Source organism: Triturus cristatus, chromosome 6, assembly GCF_964204655.1.
Source record: "Triturus cristatus chromosome 6, aTriCri1.1, whole genome shotgun sequence".
NCBI lineage: Eukaryota > Metazoa > Chordata > Amphibia > Caudata > Salamandridae > Triturus > Triturus cristatus.
This window is the reverse complement of record NC_140589.1, coordinates 550,832,720-550,852,688: the sequence shown is the minus strand read 5'-3', so window position 1 is coordinate 550,852,688 and position 19,969 is coordinate 550,832,720.

Below are 19,969 nucleotides of genomic sequence, written 5' to 3'. Positions count from 1 at the left end.
CAGTGTTTTGCCTGCACACATTGCTATGTTAGCATAAGCTTTTTAGATGCTAAAGGCCATCTTGCCACTTTGCTGCTTTTGCACATGACACTACAGGTAACCTAATGTTCCTATTACAGCCACCTACATACTTAACCTACCATAGTGAAACTACACAATATTAAGGGTGGGCGTAGTTCGCGAAGTAGCACTTCGCGAAGCTACGCAAAGTGAAGTTCGCACTACGCGAGCTACGCGTAGCACTTCGCGAACTGCGTAGTAACATGTTCGCACTGTGCAAGATGTTGTTTTCAATGATTGCACAGTGCGGACAAGCAACCGGCACTGTGCAATCATTGAAAATGGCATCTTGCACAGTGCGAACTGGTAGTTTCTCATCGCGAGCGGTCGCGAGCATACGCGACCCCTCGCAATGAGAAACCTGACCTCCTCGCTTTGGGAATCTCGCCGGGAGGTTTATTTTCCATGCTCGCGATCGCCAACTTGATGTTGCTGATCGCGAACAAGGAAAAAGTCTCGCCGGGATGTCATTTTGCTTGCTCGCGGTCGCCAACTTGACGTTGAGGACCGCGAGCAAGCAAAAAATGACCGCAGCACTACGCAAGACTACGCTACGCGTGTTCGCACTGTGCTACGTGCAGTTCGCGTAGTGCGAAGTAACGCGAACTTCGCAAACTACGCGAGCGTAGCGTAGTGCTTCGCCCAGGCTTACACAATATCAAAGGTCAGCATTTTGATTTTCCACTAGCCAGTCAATATTTACTGAGGAGATTGACAGCTTCTATTGCAATTTACCTCATTACGCTACCAACCCACAAATCACTAAGCACTCCTCTCCTAACAAAGATCACAGAATTTTAATAAAGAATTAGAGTTATCATTTAGCTCACAGCACGTGCTCGCTCTGGGAAATATCCTGCTGGAGAAGACTGCTTTAGAATCTTTCAGTTCCCTGAGCAAAAGGCTGAATATACACAAGAAAATTGTCCTCATCTTTTATGCTGAAATAGCCCATTCCTAAAAGATGTTTATTTCCATGTTCTTGTGTTATATAATTAAAGTTGTCACATTTTTTACTGTCTGATTTACAATGTTACTTATTCCAAAATATATTTTATTGAATTACCATTTATTACAACTGTTTATAAGGGAAATAAGGAGATCTTATATAGAAATAAATATTTTTTATATTTGTTTACATCATTTGCATATATTTGACTCACAATAAAACAATTTTACAGCTAGTGAACATTCATGTACGGAGATGCCATTAATGACAAATGAAAGTAGGGCAAGTTAAAAAGAGGTGACTGATCAAATGTAAGCAGAGGATCCCCATTTTCCAATTGAAATCACTCCTTAACTCATCACTATTCCTAATATTACTATTGCACTACCAATAAATCATTTATATTGCGACTTAAACTGGTTATTAACCTTTCTAGATATTTTTTTGTGACCCTGACAACCAGGCATGCATTACAATGCATCTGAATGGGACTGAAATAGCACATACTTTTCACCAAAGAACATCCAGGTATGATGCAACTGTCTGCCAGAGACAGCAATGAATGTAATCCTACATAGAGTGGATATGTCAAATTGGGTTGAGAGGGGTGAAAGCCCTTCTCAAGCAACTACCACAATCCTTGTCAGGGTGAAGCAAAAAAGTTGCTGTATTAACGTGTGTCTAATCCTCTGGTAACTAGGCACAAAGGCACAAAACTACACCAGAACTACAAAAATCCAATTAACATAACCAGAAATAATACTTTTTAGCGTTTTTAGTGAAAATAGTGCCACAAAGCACAAAACACCACTCACAGGTATATGGTCACACTAGGCTGGAAGGAAGTCACAAGTTCAGGCCAACCACAATGGATGGTTGGTCAGATACAGGGGCTAGGTTAGTATTGTTTAAGCGCTACATTCTCCAATCAGGCATGAAGAGTTCCACCCGTGTAGGAGGGAGCCACGAGGAGCAGGCTTTGACATGATGGGCAGGTCAAGTGTTGCGGATGGTCATTGCTGTAACATGAAGAGCCAGTCAACGCTGGACCTTCGTGTTGGTTGATCCTGAGGCACATCACCCTTCATTGGCTTGACACAACATTAAAGTACTTGAATATTTATGAGTGCTCTTTCACAGCTGATAGTTTCTTTTAGCAAACATATGCATGTTTTAAACTACAGAATCCTCTCAGACCCTTCAAGAAGAAGTCAGGCTCATTAGCTTCATTGCCTGGAATTTGGGGCAAGTATTATGCCCCAACACTTTCAATTATCACCAACCATCAATGGGTGTGGATACCAAATGTGGTAGTGTTGCTTCTTTTTGTAATTGGAGAGATTGGCAATAGACGTTTATTTCAGTGTTTCTCTCGAGGAGGTGATGACATTACCCTCATTGCGTGAGTGTTTTTCCCCCTTTTTGCCACAGGGTATGAAACCACCGGCCATATGTTTTTATGTATGTGTCACATGTTTATCTAACTTGGTTCCTATCACTGCTTGTTACAAATCACTAGTTCATGCATGCTAGTATTGCATGCCTCTACAAGTACTAAACAAGACTGCCCTGTATGACGCTATTTTATGATTTCTTTTCATATCTTCCTCCTCCAGGTCAGTGATTTTACATCCTTCAGGTACACTTATAGGGTACTTAGTGTTTGGACACTATTTGTTGCATCTTTGGTCACAGACATTGTGTAGATTAGTTATAAATTTAAAAGTCCTGAAGAATTGCCCTTGATTACATCTTGACTAATTGAAGGCATGAAACATGTTGACCTTATAAGTTACCAGGGATCATTGTCCCCACTGGTGACATAACGTGTTTAATAAGTTAGGCATATTTATGGATTAAAATTTGATCTGAGACTTGCTTAGCCTTTTTCACTAATCACTACATCGACACCTACCTTTCCTCAATCTACACAAAGGGCCATTAACTTGAACTTCACATCACAACTTTCGAAAAAGATGCCGCCCGACGAGGAGCAAGCCTGATGATGAAGCATGACACCCACAAGGGTGTGTGAGGGCTCCATTTCCAAAGAGGTACTACTCCACTTGTAGTGGCTCCTTTACTCTGACCTACTCCCCTTTGATGTTTATCCCCTTTAGGAACAGCATACCTTTTTTCTTTTAAGAATTAACAGTGGAGCATGTAAGCTGGACCTTTATGTGCTCCAGGTCCCCAATCTTTTGTGATGGGTTGATACTAAGCACTCATCACACTTCATTGGCTTGACACAACATTAAAGTGCTTGAATATTTAATGAGTGCTCTTTCAGAGCTGATAGTTTTTTTTTAGCAAACATATGCATGTTTTGAAATACAGAATCCTGTCAGACTTTTTCACTTGGAGCATATGCATTCTTTTTGTGAACCTTACCTATGATGATAACCCCTCCCTTCTAACTGCACAATGTCCTTTAGATATATTTCCTTATACCCTTCTGCACAATGTGCAGTTTATGAATAAGAGTTTGATTCCTTAGAGAAAGTAAGAACCCATTAGACATATAGTTGTGTTTTTAACTTCCACTCTGAGGAGAAGTGACCTCATTATTTGTATCTACTGATGCCAATAATGGCGAGTACCGGTATTTGAGTGAATCAATAAAATATTTATAAAAGCGCGAAATAGCAGGTGATAGAATTTAGCCGAATAAGTCCCGATTTTTGTGGAACAGTAAATAATTTGGACTGATCTGATTTTTATAGGCAGTTTATTCCACAATTTAGCAGAAGTGTGAATAAACACGAATCCTGCTCTTAACCCTCCATGCAGCCTTTTTCACTTTATTTTTGGCAGCAAAGCTTTCAGAGTTTGAGGTTAACGTTTGATAAGAGCGGTAGGGGGTAATTTGAGATCTAATTAGCCAAGTCTTTATTGCCAATGCAGAGGGCCTTAAGATTGGTGTGCGTCTGAACAAGAAGCCAATGCATAGCCGAAACATGTTCTGAGATAATGTGGTGGCAGCAGAATACCTAGAAAACACATGGTACTGCTGTTCTGAATAAATTGCAGTCTTTTTCAAAGTTACAACAAATTGCAATTATCAAAGTGAGAAATTACTAACGCCGGAACAAACTGACTTCCAATGTAGTAAAGTCTGCAAGGATGTTTTAAGTACAGAAACAGGTGGATGTCAATGTATTTATTTGTGGAGTAAGAGTTAGACTAGGATCAAAAACAAAACCTATGTTCTTGGCAGAAGAAAAAGGAATCGGGGGCTCAGCCTGATCGTCTCTTTGCCAGCTACCAGACCAAATTGGAGGTGAATCACTGAAGTTTTAAACCTCTGTTTTATCACCATGAAACTTAAGTGAATTAACAGCCATCCATGTATTGACATAGTGCCTACACAATCAAATGTTTTCAGAGGTGGTTCGAGTGTCCTCTCTTAAACAGATGGCAACCCGGGTATCTTCAGCATGGAAAACAAAGTCGAATGACGAAATAATGCATCTGATCACCCAAAGAGGAACCGTACAGATTGTAAGAGTGGAGCTGAGCGAATTGCCAGGGCAAACTCCACACTCCAAAGGCCGAGACGCATGTCAGTAGTAGAAAGAAAGAGAGACTGAGATTACAAGAAGAGAAAAGAGGTCAGCCATGCAAGAGCTTGCACCGGTACTCCAAGCCTGCTCAAGTAAGATAGCAGAGGAGATGGTGTCGAAAGAGACAATCGCATTTCATACAATGACTGAAGCTAAGAGGGTCGGTTTCAATCTATAGGAAACCTTAAGACAATTTGTGAAGGGTCTGACTCGACAGACTCAAAAAATTTAGAGATTCTTCTTCTTCTGTAAGATTTTGACAGGTAGTGGCCGCAGAGAGATAGGACGGACGTTCCCAAGATCTGCTGGCTATGCCACAGGCTTTTGGGTAAAGGGACCAGCCGTGCCTGCTGCCAGATGGAAGGAACCATGGCTCATCTGAGGCTGATCTTAGGGAAAGTTTGCAGCGAGAGCTCAGAACAGGGATAGCTTTGCTGTAGCCCAGATGTAAAATACGGGGTGGGGAATGGGGCACGGATCTTGTGGTGAACCCATTTTTGATTGAGAAAGCATTTGTTCTGCTCTAGAAGGAGATAAATGTTCAATAATATAAGGAAGGGCGAGCCTAAATCCTCAAACTCTGCAAGAGTTAATGGTCGGTCCTCAGTTACTTCTAAAATAATAGGGGAATGAAAAGAGGAAGTAAGCTACCAAATTTATCATATACAAAATTGAAAGTTTATCAGAAAACGCTTGATCCACACTTAAACCATTGTCTAACCAGGTGAGGAGGATGTGTGCAATTCCTTTTACAATTTCTATTACTTAACGGTAATCTTCATTACTCCGGGTCCCGTTCTCCTCGTCCCATTCTTAAACAAGTGAAGATTACTATCTCCCGACGGAAAAAAAGAGCAGAGGAATGCTGGGACCCTAACCCCGCCCTTCCCACCGGGAGTACATAAAGAGTACTTGCCCAGCATTCCGCCTGAACAACCAAGCCCAACAGGAAGGCTGGCCATCTGGGAGGGAGGGCGGGGTGTAAGAATGGGATGAGGACAACGGGGCCCGGAGTAATGAAGATTACCGGTAAGTAATGGAGCATTACCCCAGGTCCCTTATGTCTTCATCCCAGTCTTAAACAATTGGAAAATACCAAAGCAGAAACCTGGCCTTCCGAACCCTCAAACACACCCAGGAAACCACACCAAGTCAGCAATCCAAGCGAAGCAAAAGGAGGAAACCGCAGGAAACAGCAGGCAGAACAACCAGACAGAAAGCACCCCACCAAAGCAGGGATGCACCCACCAAGGCAAACAGAAGACAACCAAGCCGAAAAAGAAGACAACCCACAGAAAGCAGCCAGCGCACAACAGGAGCACACCCCACCCCCAGCAAAGAAGAAAGGGGGAGAAACGCCCAACAAAAAAACCAACAGAGGCCACCCACCACAAAGGACAGCAAGAAGGCCACAAAAAGAAGAGCCCCAGCAGCCAAACTGGCCAGCAAGCTAGAACGGGCCAGCAGGGACACAACCAAGGACCGGAAACCAGTCTAAGGGAAACAGAAGGCGACAGCCACAACAAGGAGGCAGCCAACCAGAGAAACCGAAAACAGCGCACCCAGGACAATCAAAGGGACAGCCCGAACTGCCACACAGGAAAGCACGCCAAAAAAGGCCACCAGGCCAAAAAGGAAGCTGAAAAGGAGGCACCTCAAAGAGACCCCAAAGGCAAAACCCCAGAAAAGAAAACAGATGGCAAAGCAACCAACACCCTGGCCCACAGCGAACCAGAGAAGACAAAGCCCCAAAGAGGACACGACCAAGGCAACCCATCGGACAAAGGCCGAAAAACCCAGCACCACCAGGGAAGCACACAGGACCCGCAGCAGCCAGACACAGAGCGAGCTCCAACCACACCGAAGAAAGAAAAAAAGGAAAGAGGCCAGGGCCAGCCAACAGAGCGCAGGCACAACCCCAGAACGACCAGGCCCCCAGAGAGCCCAGAGGACAAAGCGCTTGAAACCCCGAGACGAGGACCAGGTCCCAGGAAATAACGTCCAGCACCAACCACCAGAGCCACCAGACGACAGCCACCAAGCACCCAGCCAGGGAGGCGGAGCCACAGCTAGAGCCCAGGAGCAGGCCAAGAGCCAACAAAGGGGAAGGCACATACAAAAAAAACTGGAAAACCGGAAAACAGGAACACAGCCCCAGTAACACTGCCCCACAACGCCCACCGAGCCAGCAGGGAGCAGGCCCGTGAACCCAACAGAAACCAGCCCCCGAAAGAACAAAACCAGGAGGACCAGAGAGCCAGACCCAACCAAACAGAAAAGGCAGCGAAAGAGCCAGAGACCAGAACCCCAGGAGGCCAAAAGCCCCACAAGGAACAAGGCCACAAATAGAACCAGAGCCCGACACAAAACCCCAGAGCAGCAGGGGCAAGGGAGGCCAACACCCAAGGCCACAAAGACACCCAGAAAGACAAGGCAGACAGTCGACCAAACAACAGACAGGCCAACAAAGACCAGGGACCAACAGCCTGGAACTGCCAGGCATGGAAGGGGCGGTACAGGGCCAACGGCCACAACCCCGAAACCCGCAACAGCAAGGGGAGGTCCGAAAGCAGGGAAGCCAGAGAGGCAACAGAAGCCAGGGCGGGAGCCAAACAGACCGCACAGGCACACAGACGCCACTGCCCAGCACGCACCAAGGGAGGGCAGGAGCAGGGGAAAAACCCATGGGCAGCAGGAAAACAGCCACAACCAGCAAAAAAGAACCATGAAGCCAGGACCGAAGCCAACCAACCCGCCCAGGCAGGAGGACCCTGAGGCCCAACCCGCACCCAGCAGAAGCCCCCGCAGTGCACAGGCTGAGGCAAAGGTCAAGGAGGCCTACAGAGACCCCCAGCACAGAACTGCCGGACCACACAGCAGGCCGGTCAAGACACAACAGAGGCAACAGCCAAAGAAAAAACAGAGTCGGCAGAGAAACAACAGACCGGGAACCGAAGGAACTAGAGAAGCCAGAGGCACAAGCAGTATTAGGCCCCAGACAACCAGCAGCAAGGAGGGCAGACCCCCATAGTGGCAAAACAAACACCCCAGGACCGGTTCCCCACAGGGGTGGGGGAGCACGCCCACTGACAGATCCACCCCAGGAGCAGGACCCGGGTGAGCACGCAGGAAAGACAGGAGCGGGCGGACAGAAAAAGACGGGTCCAGACCGAACCAAAAGGCAAAAAAAGGCAGGATCACCCCAAACTAGCAAGAACCAGGAACAGACAGGAGAAGGACCAGCCATCCAACAGGCAGGTAGCACACAAGCCAGGACACTGGCATCAGGAAGGGACCGGGAATGCCAGGCAAAACACACCCCAGAGCCAGGCACAAAGCCCAGAAGCACAGACCACCAGGGCCCCACACAGGCCAAACAAGGCCAGACGCGGCCTAGGGGCAAACAGGGCTTAAAGGCCATTAGCACAAGAAGGGCCAATGAAAAAAGAGTGCCTGGGCAATGGGGGTAGACAAGAACGCCAGGCAAGAGCAGGCTCAGGAGTACATGCAAGAACCAGGCCGAAACCACCGGAGCGCCAAGCCAGGACGCCCAGAGAGAGCACAGACAAGGATGCAGAGCAGAGGAAGGTGACTCACAGGTGCCGAAAAGCCCACAGGAGCAGGAAAGCCCAGACGGCTCCCCACCTGGGCCCCAAACAGGCCCGATCACACCCCAAACGCCAGAGACCAGACGAGACCAGGTGCCCCCAGAGAGGAAAGACTGAAGGCAGAAAACAGACACAAGGCCAGGCAACCACCAAGGTACCCAGGCTGACCCCCAACAGGGAAGAACTGGGAAGAGAGGAAACCAGGCGCCAAAGGCCAGGACACAGCACCAGCGAAAGACAGCCCGGCCCAAACAGCAGCCTCACGAACTCGGGACCCCAGGGACCACCGGAAAAAGGAGCAAAACAGGCAAACAGCCACAGGGAAAACACCCAGAGGACGGACGGGAGAAACAAACAATGCAGGTCTAAAAATAGGGTTAAAAAGATGTTTAATGGTATGGGTAGCATGTGTGAGTCACTAAGATAGGCTCCGAGTATCGAGAGAATCAATACATGGGTACACCTTAGGATGGGTGGGACCTATAACCATGCATTACAATCTCAGGACAAATAAATGAGTGTGCACTTCTGCCCTTTCTAAGCCCAGTAAGCAACTGTTGTTTCTACTACTCTATTTTAATGGTACTCGTTTTGCCAAACTCGGAAGGTGGAGTATCCCTTGCTGGGATTATAATTTGTGATCTTTAGACGACTGTAGATATTAGGATGAGCTCTAGCTTCTTGAGCCATCAGTTATGAGTATTTGTACTGAATTACTCTTACATAGTACTTATAAATAAATAGTAATAAGCTTCATTTAAAAAAACTTTATGTGCAGTTTGAAATCTTGCAATATACCATCTGGGATTCAGGGCTCGGGGAATAGTCAGCTTTTTGCCTCGAAGTTGGATAAGAAAAGACAGCTTTTCACTTGTTTTAATAGGTTGTCAATCCCTCAGCAAAGGCATTCAAGCCTGCAGAATAAATCACTGTCACTGCGGCTTTCTTAATGGCCAGAAATCAACAAGATTCATGGGCAAGTCAACAATATATGGATTGAAAGGTTAGTACAGTCAGAACTTTTGGTGAATCATAGTTTTATCCAAGAACCTATTGATGGCATTAACTCTTTGCTTGGGAACATATTCAACATATTCCATCCAGGTCAAGTAACGCATTGGTTGATAGAAAACCAAGTTAATTTCTAAATGCAATCAGAAATGACCTTTAATTACATTTTCTTTCGTGAGCCACAAAAAAAGCTCATGGGAGCTGGTTTAGAGCGTCAGACTCACTGCTATCGGCTTTCCTTTACACCTGCTTATTACTTATAAATATATTTTTAGACTGTAATTGAGTGGTGGCTCCTCCACTAAGGTGGAGGAGCGTCACCCCACTGCTTCTAGAAGTGCAAAGAAGAAAAAATTAAATGATAACACCACACAGTTGTAATTACATTTTTTGTGCTGAAGTTTATTTTGGGGTGGGGCAGGCGGGACTTGGCTGTCTACGCAACCATCAGGGGTTGGAGGAGATACGTGCACTAAGTGCGCATGTTGGTTTAACCGACCCACCTGGACCTACCAAAAAGTCATGCACACTTAGCATGTTCTGCAACAATGCATGAATTGAAAGTTAGTACAGCCAGAACTTTTGGTGAATCATAGTTTTATCCCAGATGCTACTGTTGGCATTAACTCTTTGCTTGGGAACATATTCAACATATTCCAGGTAAAGTAACGCATTGGGTTGATTTAAAAACCAAGGTTAATTCCCAAATGCGACAAACAATGAGCTTTAATGATTTTTACTTTTGTGAGCAACACAAAATCTAATTGGAGCTGGCTTGAGCTTCAGACTCTCTGCCATCAGCTTTCCTTTACACCTCCTTATTACATTTAAATATATTTAAGACAGAAATTAGCATTAAAATCTGTAGTTGCACGGAAAAGCAATGAGTGTACACAACCATTGCTACAGTATAGTGCTGCTGGTTTTTGAAATGTCACTAGATAGACGTATATTTTGTATATCTGACCATCAAGTAATTCCTGCATTTTTATTAAGGACAAATGGAAAATCAACTGGTTAGAATCAAAGGTGCCATACCAACATGATATATTGCACTGTGTTAGAAATGTGAAATGTTATGCAATCAATGGCAGCTCTATTTAATTTCCTGTTTCCCCTGCTTCTTACAGACCACACTAGAATTGTATGGCACAGCGCAGGATCCAACACTGTGGAGTAAATAATTTACTTCATCCCCTCGCAGTAGTAGAGGTGAACTGAAAGCTGTAAGAAGCTGGCTCTTTATATAGTGCATTAACACAAAGTGCATTGTGTAGAGAGTCCAGTGGATCCCTTACTGGTACACAGAGGTTAAAGTAGATAAAGTTAGTGCTCTTTTTGCGGTACTGTGGGTGAGCTTTTAGGCTTATCAGAGGGTAGTGCTCAGCATGTGTTGTACGCACAAGGGCAATAAATGAGGCACACACTCAAGAATAAATCCGAGATCAATTTATGAAAATAATACCAATTTTTATGTATTTCTTTAAAACCAAGAACTTTGATCTACAGTAAGTACTTTACGAGTTATGATTTTGGAAAATATATCACTTTTGTGCGTAATTGCACACCATTGAAATCAATGCCGAAAAGCTAAAAAATGCATGTAAAATCAGGCAATGCTTTCACAATATTTAATGCCTCATTTTAGGTTGATAGCAGGACCAGGTCCAAAGTTCCAGCAGCATAAGATTGGGAGAATCCTAAATTCGGCCAAGAGCAAAGTGCTGAGGTGTTGGTAGCTGGTGCGCTATGACCAATGGGGCCACCTAAAAGACACTGCACAAGAGGACTTAGAGGTAAATCCGGTGGTTTCCATGGGTGGGAGGAAGTCGTAGGGGTGGCAGAACCATAGGGGCATAGCTGGTTCATCATTACCGGAGCTGGTGGGGTGGTGTGTACAGCAGATAGGTTAGACAGGCGTCGCGCATCGAGAAATACTCACGGTCAGGAGGAGGTAACTTGCAGAGGCTAACTCGAGACAGCTGGGCCACTCAGGATGTGGTACTCAGGGGTCTCGATGTCCCTCAATGTGTCCTTGCATCTTGTATTATTGGAGTCCAGGAAGGACTCTTTGTCTCGCTGTTTGCTACTGGAAATCCGGTACCCCGGGTATTGGTACAGTGTGGCTCCGTTAGGTACTGGTGTCTCCAAACTTGGTGGGGAGACAGATCTAACCCTCTGGATCAGATGTACCTCTTTTGGTCAATCAATCAGAGTTTTGAAAAGTGTAACTAATCACCTGTTATGGTCTCAAGGCGCTGGGGGTGAGGGGGGTTCTTCAGTTCAGTCCAAGAGCTAGGCCTTCCTGAATGGAGGCAGTGACAATGATTGCCAGGTCTTCTTGGTGAGGTAGGAAAAGGGTGTTCCTCAAGCTGAGGTCTTGTGGATCTGTGGGACAATGGCCAGTGCCAGTTGGGTGGGTGCTGTGTCATAGTCATCAGGGAACAGCATATTGACAAACCGGACTCACCAGGATTAGTGCGTGTGGTGTGCATGAGAGTGATACCTTCACTCCAAGGAAAGTTCTTGGTGATTTCTTGAAGTCTGGAATTGCTCTGGGGTGCTTGGAGACGACACGACACACCATGATTGTCGAAGTCCTAGAGGCAGCAGGCATGGTTTGGCTCCAAATTTTTCTTCTGCAGCATAGCTTTAGTTCTCGGGCATTGAGACTTCTTTGTTCTGGTCTTCTTCTTGTCCATTGAATCTAAGTTCCAGGTCTAGAGATGCCACCTAAATGCTGAATTAGGAGGTGTCACAGCGGGAGTCAGGTAGTAGCAAATGGGCTACATGCCTTTAGGGTACCTACACCCCCTAAGTGACTATTTCCTGTGGGAAAAGACATTGCCCTATTCCTGATAGGTTGTTTCTTTACCATCCCAAGATGGAGGACTTTCATGAGAGAGGTTCAAATCGCCTGCCCCACAATAGGAGTGATGCTGGCTAAGTGTGGACCCTCCTCCTCATCTAACTAGTTTTCCCACTGTCCTTCCACCAAATATGGAGAAGGACAGGGGGATTGGCAACCCCCACTATCTGAGGAAGCCTGGGCTCAACTTCAGAGGTGGCAATGCCTTGGATGCTCCCCGCTCTGGAATGCCATTTCCAACTGGAGGAGGTGTTAAGCACCTTCGTCAGAGCAGGATTTGTTTCTGGCCTCTGAGAGAGCAGGCTATCATCCCATGAGGTCAGAAACTTGTCTGGTGGTGGCATGCTGGCTATGACTAGTCAGAGACCACGCCAGTGCTCGGTAGGTTTTCAGGGGACCCTCCGAATGGTTTCCTGTGTGCATTCATTAATAAATCCCACACTGGCATCTGTGAGGATTTCTTAAGACAAGATGTTTGGTAACAAACAAGTTTGGAAATAGTGAAGCTATCATGATGCTAAGAAACTCGTAATGACAAACATCCAGCCCATGTACTTTTTGTGGCTTCCCTGTGCACTTACAATATCCAAGAATGGCTCAAATATTAAAGGGTCATATTTGCATTGCACATCAATCAATCAGTCAATCATAGTATTTATAAAGCGCACTACATACCTGTGAGGGTCTCAAGGCGCTGGAGGGGGGGGGGACGCTGCTACTGTTTGAAGAGCCAGGTCTTGAGAAGTCTCCTGAAGGTTAGGAGGTCTTCGATCTGCCGCAGGCGGATGGGGAGGGTGTTCCATATCTTGGCGGCGAGGTGGGAGAATGATCTGCCGCCGGCGGTCACTCTTCGGATGCGGGGGACGGTGGCGAGGGCGCGGTCTGCGGAGCGGAGATGGCGGGTGGGGGTGTAGAGGCTGAGTCGGCTGTTGAGGTACGCTGGTCCGGTGTTGTGGAGTACCTTGTGTGCATGGGTGAGGAGCTTGAAGGTTTTCCTCTTGTTGATGGGGAGCCAGTGCAGGTCTCTCGGGCGGAGGCGTTCTGGATGCGTTGGAGCCGTTTCAGGAGTTTGGCCGGGGCTCCTGCGTAGAGTGCGTTGCCGTAGTCCAGTCTACTGCTGACGAGGGCCTGGGAGACCATCCTTCTCGTTTTGGTAGGGATCCACTTGAAGATCCTGCAAAGCATGCGGAGGGTGTTGAAGCAGGAGGAGGAGACTGCGTTGACCTACTTCGTCATGGAGAGGGTGGAGTCGAGGATGACCCCTAGGTTGCGTGCATGGTCGGTGGGTATAGGGGGTGCTCCTAGTGCAGTCGGCCACCAGGAGTCATCCCAGGCCGGAGGGTGGGTCCGAGGATGAGGTCTACATATGGGATATAGGGCACCCTTTACAAAAAGGAACCAGGAGCTTTTTGGATAGGTCCAGCAAACTTGCTCTTAAGTAAATGCGTAATTTGTAAACAGGGTGTGAGCAGTTCCTGAGAGTCCAGAGAGAGAGAAAGGAGTTTTTTCTTTGTGTTTCAGTATGAAGGGAACTATCCATTAGGAGCAGGTACCCTCATACACCCCAGATGGTGTCATGCTTCATCACTGTGCTTGCTCCTATTCAGGCCGGCACTACAAAGCCCCATAGGCAACCACAAGGGGGCTCTTTTCTGGAGAAAGTTTTAGTAGCCATATGGTTAGTAGCCATATGATGAAGTGGGGATGTGTGGGCTTTTTTTGTTTGTAGTATGTGTGAAGTTGTGTTTAACAGGAGTGAATTAAAGTAGGTTTAGTTGTTTTCCTAGTCAAGTAAGTTTATTGTTTGAGCTCACTAACCTAATTTAAAAAATGTGGTGCTCAATCAAGGTACAATGGTCTTAATAAGCCTCGTAAATATCGAATTTGAAAAAATATGTGGTCAACCCTGTTTCTCTCCTATATCTGTCCAATCAGATCAAGTGGCGATTCTTCAGGACCTAATAATAAAAATTAACTACACTACTCAATGAATGGATCCCTCACTCTATACATTGTGCTTATAGTAATCAGTCATTTAACAGGTCAAACAGATAATATATTGTACCTTGACCTGGATCAAGGTCTGGAACACAAAAGGACAAAACATGACTCAATAAAATACATATATTAAAAAACACACTTCCGATTTATCATTTGAAATCACTTTACATGCTTTAAAAATTCCGCTTTTTCTGCATGCCCCGGTAGTACACAACCCATGCACAATATTTCACCACTCAAAAGATCATGCAGTGAGTTTTACTTTCATGAAAAATGGCAAAGGCATGCATAAACTTAAGACATATGTTGTTGTTATCACTATAGGTAAATCACATCATCCGCATTATATCACTTACCCCAAGTTGGGCAAGTAGCGGCCCTTTGAGGATGAGGCAAAGTACAACGCCTATTAGTGTCCTGTATATACAAAAGAAGGGAGGGATGGGAGAAGCTTCAGGGAGGTCGTTGTGATGCTACCTGTGGTCAGGTAGGCTAATCGGTGGATAAGGGTCCTACTTACTTGGACGTATTCTCGTGTCCTCCTTCAGACCTACCCTGGCTCTGCTCGCCTCGGTTGGGAGAGGAAGTGGGGGGTGTGGTCTCTGATGGAGAGACCTGGTGTGCCTCCATACAGGTACGCTTGAAAGTGGATACTAGACTGCTGACCTTCCCCGCCATGATGGAAGGGGATTTAGCTACTGCAGACAAGCAGTTTTTAAATTTGGTGGAGAAGTATTACATAAAAGATTAATGCAGTACACGCAGGAAACAGCCTGCGAGTTTTGTTTATTTCTCTTAAATAATTAGGGATTTTATGTTTTACTCTAGTAATCACGTAATTTGCCGCGATGTGCGGCGCAAGTAGATATCGGAGTGTCGATTACGAGAACTGAACCCCAGTAGGCACTGGGGTTATTTGCAACTAGCACACACTTAGAATGTATCGGTGGCACCCATTCCTGTAGAAATTATATTAAATAATCCCTTGGAGGTTTACAATCCCATAGGTAAAAATTATGTGAGAGCAACCCCCATCCGGGACGATCCACTATGCAACTGGGATGTGCATAGTGTGTAACCTATTATTTGGTACCGCCAATTACTTCTCAGAGTGCCTACATACAGTCATTTTTCTGCTAGGTAGTGATAATAGTCAAGATTAAGGACCACCCAGGGCATGTTAATGTCATTATGCCAATGTACATGTCCCTAGTGTGCATTAGAGCATTTTTATTCGCTCCATAATGATTCACTGAGGCGTCAATTAGTTCTTACAGTATTGGGTCCCCTCTGGAGTAGAATAATCATTTAATCACAGTAACTGGAGCCCCCTTCCTGAGTGTATCATCTCTTTTGTCATCCAATGTCAGGTGGTGTGATTATCTGTTCAGATCACCCCATGGGATGTCATCATTCATTCCCTCCTTATGGGTGGATAGTCGAAAATCTACTGTTGCTCCTTACAAAATAGGCCATCTTTCCTCATAAGGGTAAATGTTTCCAGGACCATCTATTTTATTTCATCTGGAGCGTGTCCAACTGTGAGGCAGTGTGAGGTCATTTTTGTATTGGATTTTTTACTTCTAATGTTACTTCTGTGCTCTGTAATTCTAACCTTGACCGCTCTTATTGTCATTCCTATGTATCTCCTCTGGCTCGGGCAGGTGATCATATAAAATCAATTACATGTGTTACAATTGGCATGCTTTTTTTGTGTCCACATCATGGTATCTTTTAACCTCAGTGGAGGCACACACATTACAATGTCCACACGGTTAATGTCCCATACCGGGGGGTAAATTCCATAATGATTTCTGTGTAGGATCCGGCAATCGTGTGTACAAGTAAAGTCTTCGGGCCCGATTCACAGAACTAACTTAAGACAAAATCCTAAACTTACTACCGTTTTGGTATTCACAGAAGGCACTTACTCATTTTGGTATTCACAGAAGGCACTTACCCATTTCGGTATTCACAGAAGTTAGGAGTCCTAACTTTAGGACTCCTAAATGCCTTCTGTGAATACCGAAAGTCTTAAAATTAGGATTTTTCTCAGTTTAGTAGTAGTATAGTTAGGACTCCTAACTTTAGGACTCCTAAATGCCTTCTGTGAATACCCAAAGTCTTAAAATTAGGATTTTTCTCAATTTAGTAGTCCTAAGTCTAAACTTAGGACTACTAAATTGAGAAAAATCCTAATTTTAAGACTTTCAGTATTCACAGAAGGCATTTAGGAGTCCTAAAGTTAGGAGTCCTAACTATACTACTACTAAACTGAGAAAAATCCTAATTTTAAGGCTTTCGGTATTCACAGAAGGCATTTAGGAGTCCTAAACTTAGGAGTCCTAAACTTAGGACCACTAAATTGAGAAAAATCCTAATTTTAAGACTTTCGGTATTCACAGAAGGCATTTAGGAGTCCTAAAGTTAGGAGTCCTAACTATACTACTACTAAACTGAGAAAAATCCTAATTTTAAGACTTTCGGTATTCACAGAAGGCATTTAGGAGTCCTAAAGTTAGGACTCCTAACTTCTGTGAATACCGAAATGAGTAAGTGCCTTCTGTAAATACCAAAATGAGTAAGTGCCTTCTGTGAATACCAAAATGGTAGTAAGTTTAGGATTTTGTCTTAAGTTAGTTCTGTGAATCGGGCCCTTCAGGTTTGCTGTCCTTTTGTATGCAAACCTTGGGGGAGCCCAAGTGAGATTTCCTGTTTGTAATATTTCCCATGTTTTTTAATGATTTTTTGTATGTTGTTTGATTCAGGAGTGAAAGTGGTGACACAGTTGAGCACCTCTGAATTTTGTCTATCATGGGGTTTTAATAGGGCTTCTCTATTGTTATTTTGTGCACGTTTTTGAATTTGCTCGGGTATGGGTGAGTTGTCAGATAGCCTGATAGATCACTGGCCTGTTCCTTAAATTCACAAACCTCGCTGCAATTGCTGCAATTGCATCGTTGTCTCAAAAATTGCCCATAAGGTAGATTCTCCCACAGGGCCCTATAGTGGCTTCTGTAAATGAGAAGACTGTGACTATCTGTAGGTTTTCTGAACGTTCTTATATGCAGTTTCCCATCTTCCGGTTCCCATCTTCCAGTCGGATCAAATGATCTAAGAAGGGTAACTCTGTTTCAGAAATGCACGCTGTGAAGTGCAGGAAGGGGATTAGGTGATTACCCAGTTCACAAAGGGGGCACACCCATCCCTGTCTCCTTTCCAGAAGACAAGGATATTATCAATGTATTTACACCACATCACAATGTTTGTGTGATAAGGATTTGTGGTGCAGAAGATCTGTTTACTTTCGAAGTACAACATGTATAGGCAGGCCAGACTTGGAGCAAAGGTACTGCCCATTGAAGTCCCTTAGGTCTGGTGAAAAAGTCTGTCTTCCTATTCAAAGACGTTTTCTGTAAGGGCCACTGTGGCACACTCCATAACAAAACTGATAGGAGTGGATGAGGTCCAGTTACTGTCCCACAGAAAAGCCTCAATAACCTTAAGGGAGACCATCTGGGGATGTTGGATGTATAACGCCTCTACATCGAGGGTGACCAAGAGTTCTATCTGGGGTCTGTCATTATTGTTTGTTCTATTAAGTTCAGTATGTCTCTTTTATCTTTTCCAAATGATGGTGTTCTCTGGACCAAAGGTTTTAAAAAGTGTTCACATAACTTGGAAAGAGGTACTAAAGGAGAACCTATTCCAGAAACAGTGGGTCTCCCTGGGGGCTGTTCAATCCCCTTGTAGATTTCGGGAAGAGTGTAAAAATAAGGGCTTAAGTTCATGCATGCCTTTGCTATTTTTCATGAAAGTAAAACTCAATGATGAAACATGACACCCTCCGGGGTGTGTGAGGGCACCTGCTCCTAATGAAGTATTTCCTTCATACTGGAACACAAAGAAAAAACTACTTTCTCTCTCTCTGGACTCTCAGGAACTGCACCCACCCCCTGTTTACAAATATAGGGCACATTGCCTTAGCGCTGTAAGGCCTGCAGTAGGGGTGACTTGCCTATATCTCATGCAGTGTGTAAGTGCATGGCACACAGGGCTATGTATCATGTCAACTCTTCTGATTTTTTTAGCACAAAGGCACGCATCCTGCAGTGGCAGTTTGTGAGACCTTGATGAGGTGTCTCTGGGGGGGCACAGTTCATGCTGCAGCCACAGTGGACCTTCCTCAGTACACATGCCCTAGGTACCTAGGGTACCCTTTACTAGGGACCTTCAAGGGTGGCTAAGGTTGTGCCAAATGTGGTATTGTTTTAGGGAAAGAGATCTGGCATTGGGATTCTGGTTAGCGGGACCCAGGGTATTTACATTTCAACATTGCATCAGTTATCATGCAAAACTTGGGGGTTAACCATGTCAAAAGAGGCCCTTTCCTACAAAAGTGCATACAGAATAACATTTGTAACTAGTCATAATACCCCACGGTGTACAATATACTGATATTCTCCTATGCTGCTCTTGGCAGATAGAACTCCAGTGTCCCTTGCAGGGCATTTTCCCGTGTGAGGAAATTGCCTTAACTTGCATTAAAAGTTGGTGTCGTGAAACGCACTGTTGATCCTGTGTGTATTAACATAAATAATTTATATCAGTGACAGGCGTATGTACTACAGTGGGTAGAGGATAATTCTCCCAAAAACATATGACTTCAGGTAGTAATGTAAGTCTAATCATTGGTAGAATGTGCTCATTACTTATGGAAAGAGGTGGTCACCTGGAAGTTATCATAATAATAACTGTCAATGTGCATAACTTCGTAACGTGCCTTTGCAATAGCTGTACATTATATGCCCCAGCATTATCCATTCCGATGGTACTCAATTTATCAACTCTGGAAGGTAGTCACCACAAGGGAATACCACTCTCAGTTCTCTGGCAGCCTCGGTATATTTATTTTGTTCAGGCTGCTAAGTCATGACTACGCGGGCTCCTCAATAAATCCTTTAAGGGTCCCGAGGGCATTTTCTGAAACCTCGTTCTCTGCTGAGCAGTGTTCACGGAGTTCGCACAGTTCTTTGTTCCTTCTAACGTCCTTGTACATGAATGACTAAGACACCACGTCAAGCGGCTTGAAGCCGCTGCTTTTTGTAGGATTTACCTCGGTATAGAGAACGTAATGTGGAGGTGCTTACGCTGAAATTGTAATTTTACTAGTTTTATTTTGGGTAGCAGTTGTTCGTACTTTCATTTAAAATACATTATTCGTGTCAATAGTTTTTTGTTTTGTTCGCGCTGCCAATCGTATTCATCTCTGGCCTTTTAGCCAAGAACCTTTACTTAAATCGTGTCACTTTGATCGAGGGCTGTGCGATTTCTTTTACTAAGCGAGCATAAAGTAGTGAACATAAAGGGGGCAGGGGGCAGATTTACAAGCCCCTTGCGCCACTTTTGCATCACTTTTAATATGGGAAAAGTGACGCAAAAGTGGCGCAAGGGGCTTGTAAATCTGCCCCAAAGATTTTGTTAGTCCAAATTATGTTTCCTTTATACTAAAAACTACCAAATATATTTGTCGTGAACAGGGCAGAAAGCACAGAAGCAGAAAATACTTCTTGGGATCCCGGGGCTATCCCTCAGATTGCCGCCCATGGCCAGTAGTGGGGGAGGGGGTTTCTGGGTGAAAAGGACGGTGAGCAGCGCGAGTGGATTGGCGGGGTTTAAGTTACTTATGAACTGCAAGTAACAAAAGGATCTGTGTTCAAAGCAGAAAGCCACTTACCTAGCTACATTAAAAAATATATATATATTCTGTCACCTGCATATTACATGCCTTGCAGGCACATTAACCTTCTATACTACTTTGAGTCAGATCTGGTACTACACAAAACAGAAATCTCTCCAAGAAATACTTTAACCTCCTGGGCTCTCTCACCGATTATTATTCTCTGTT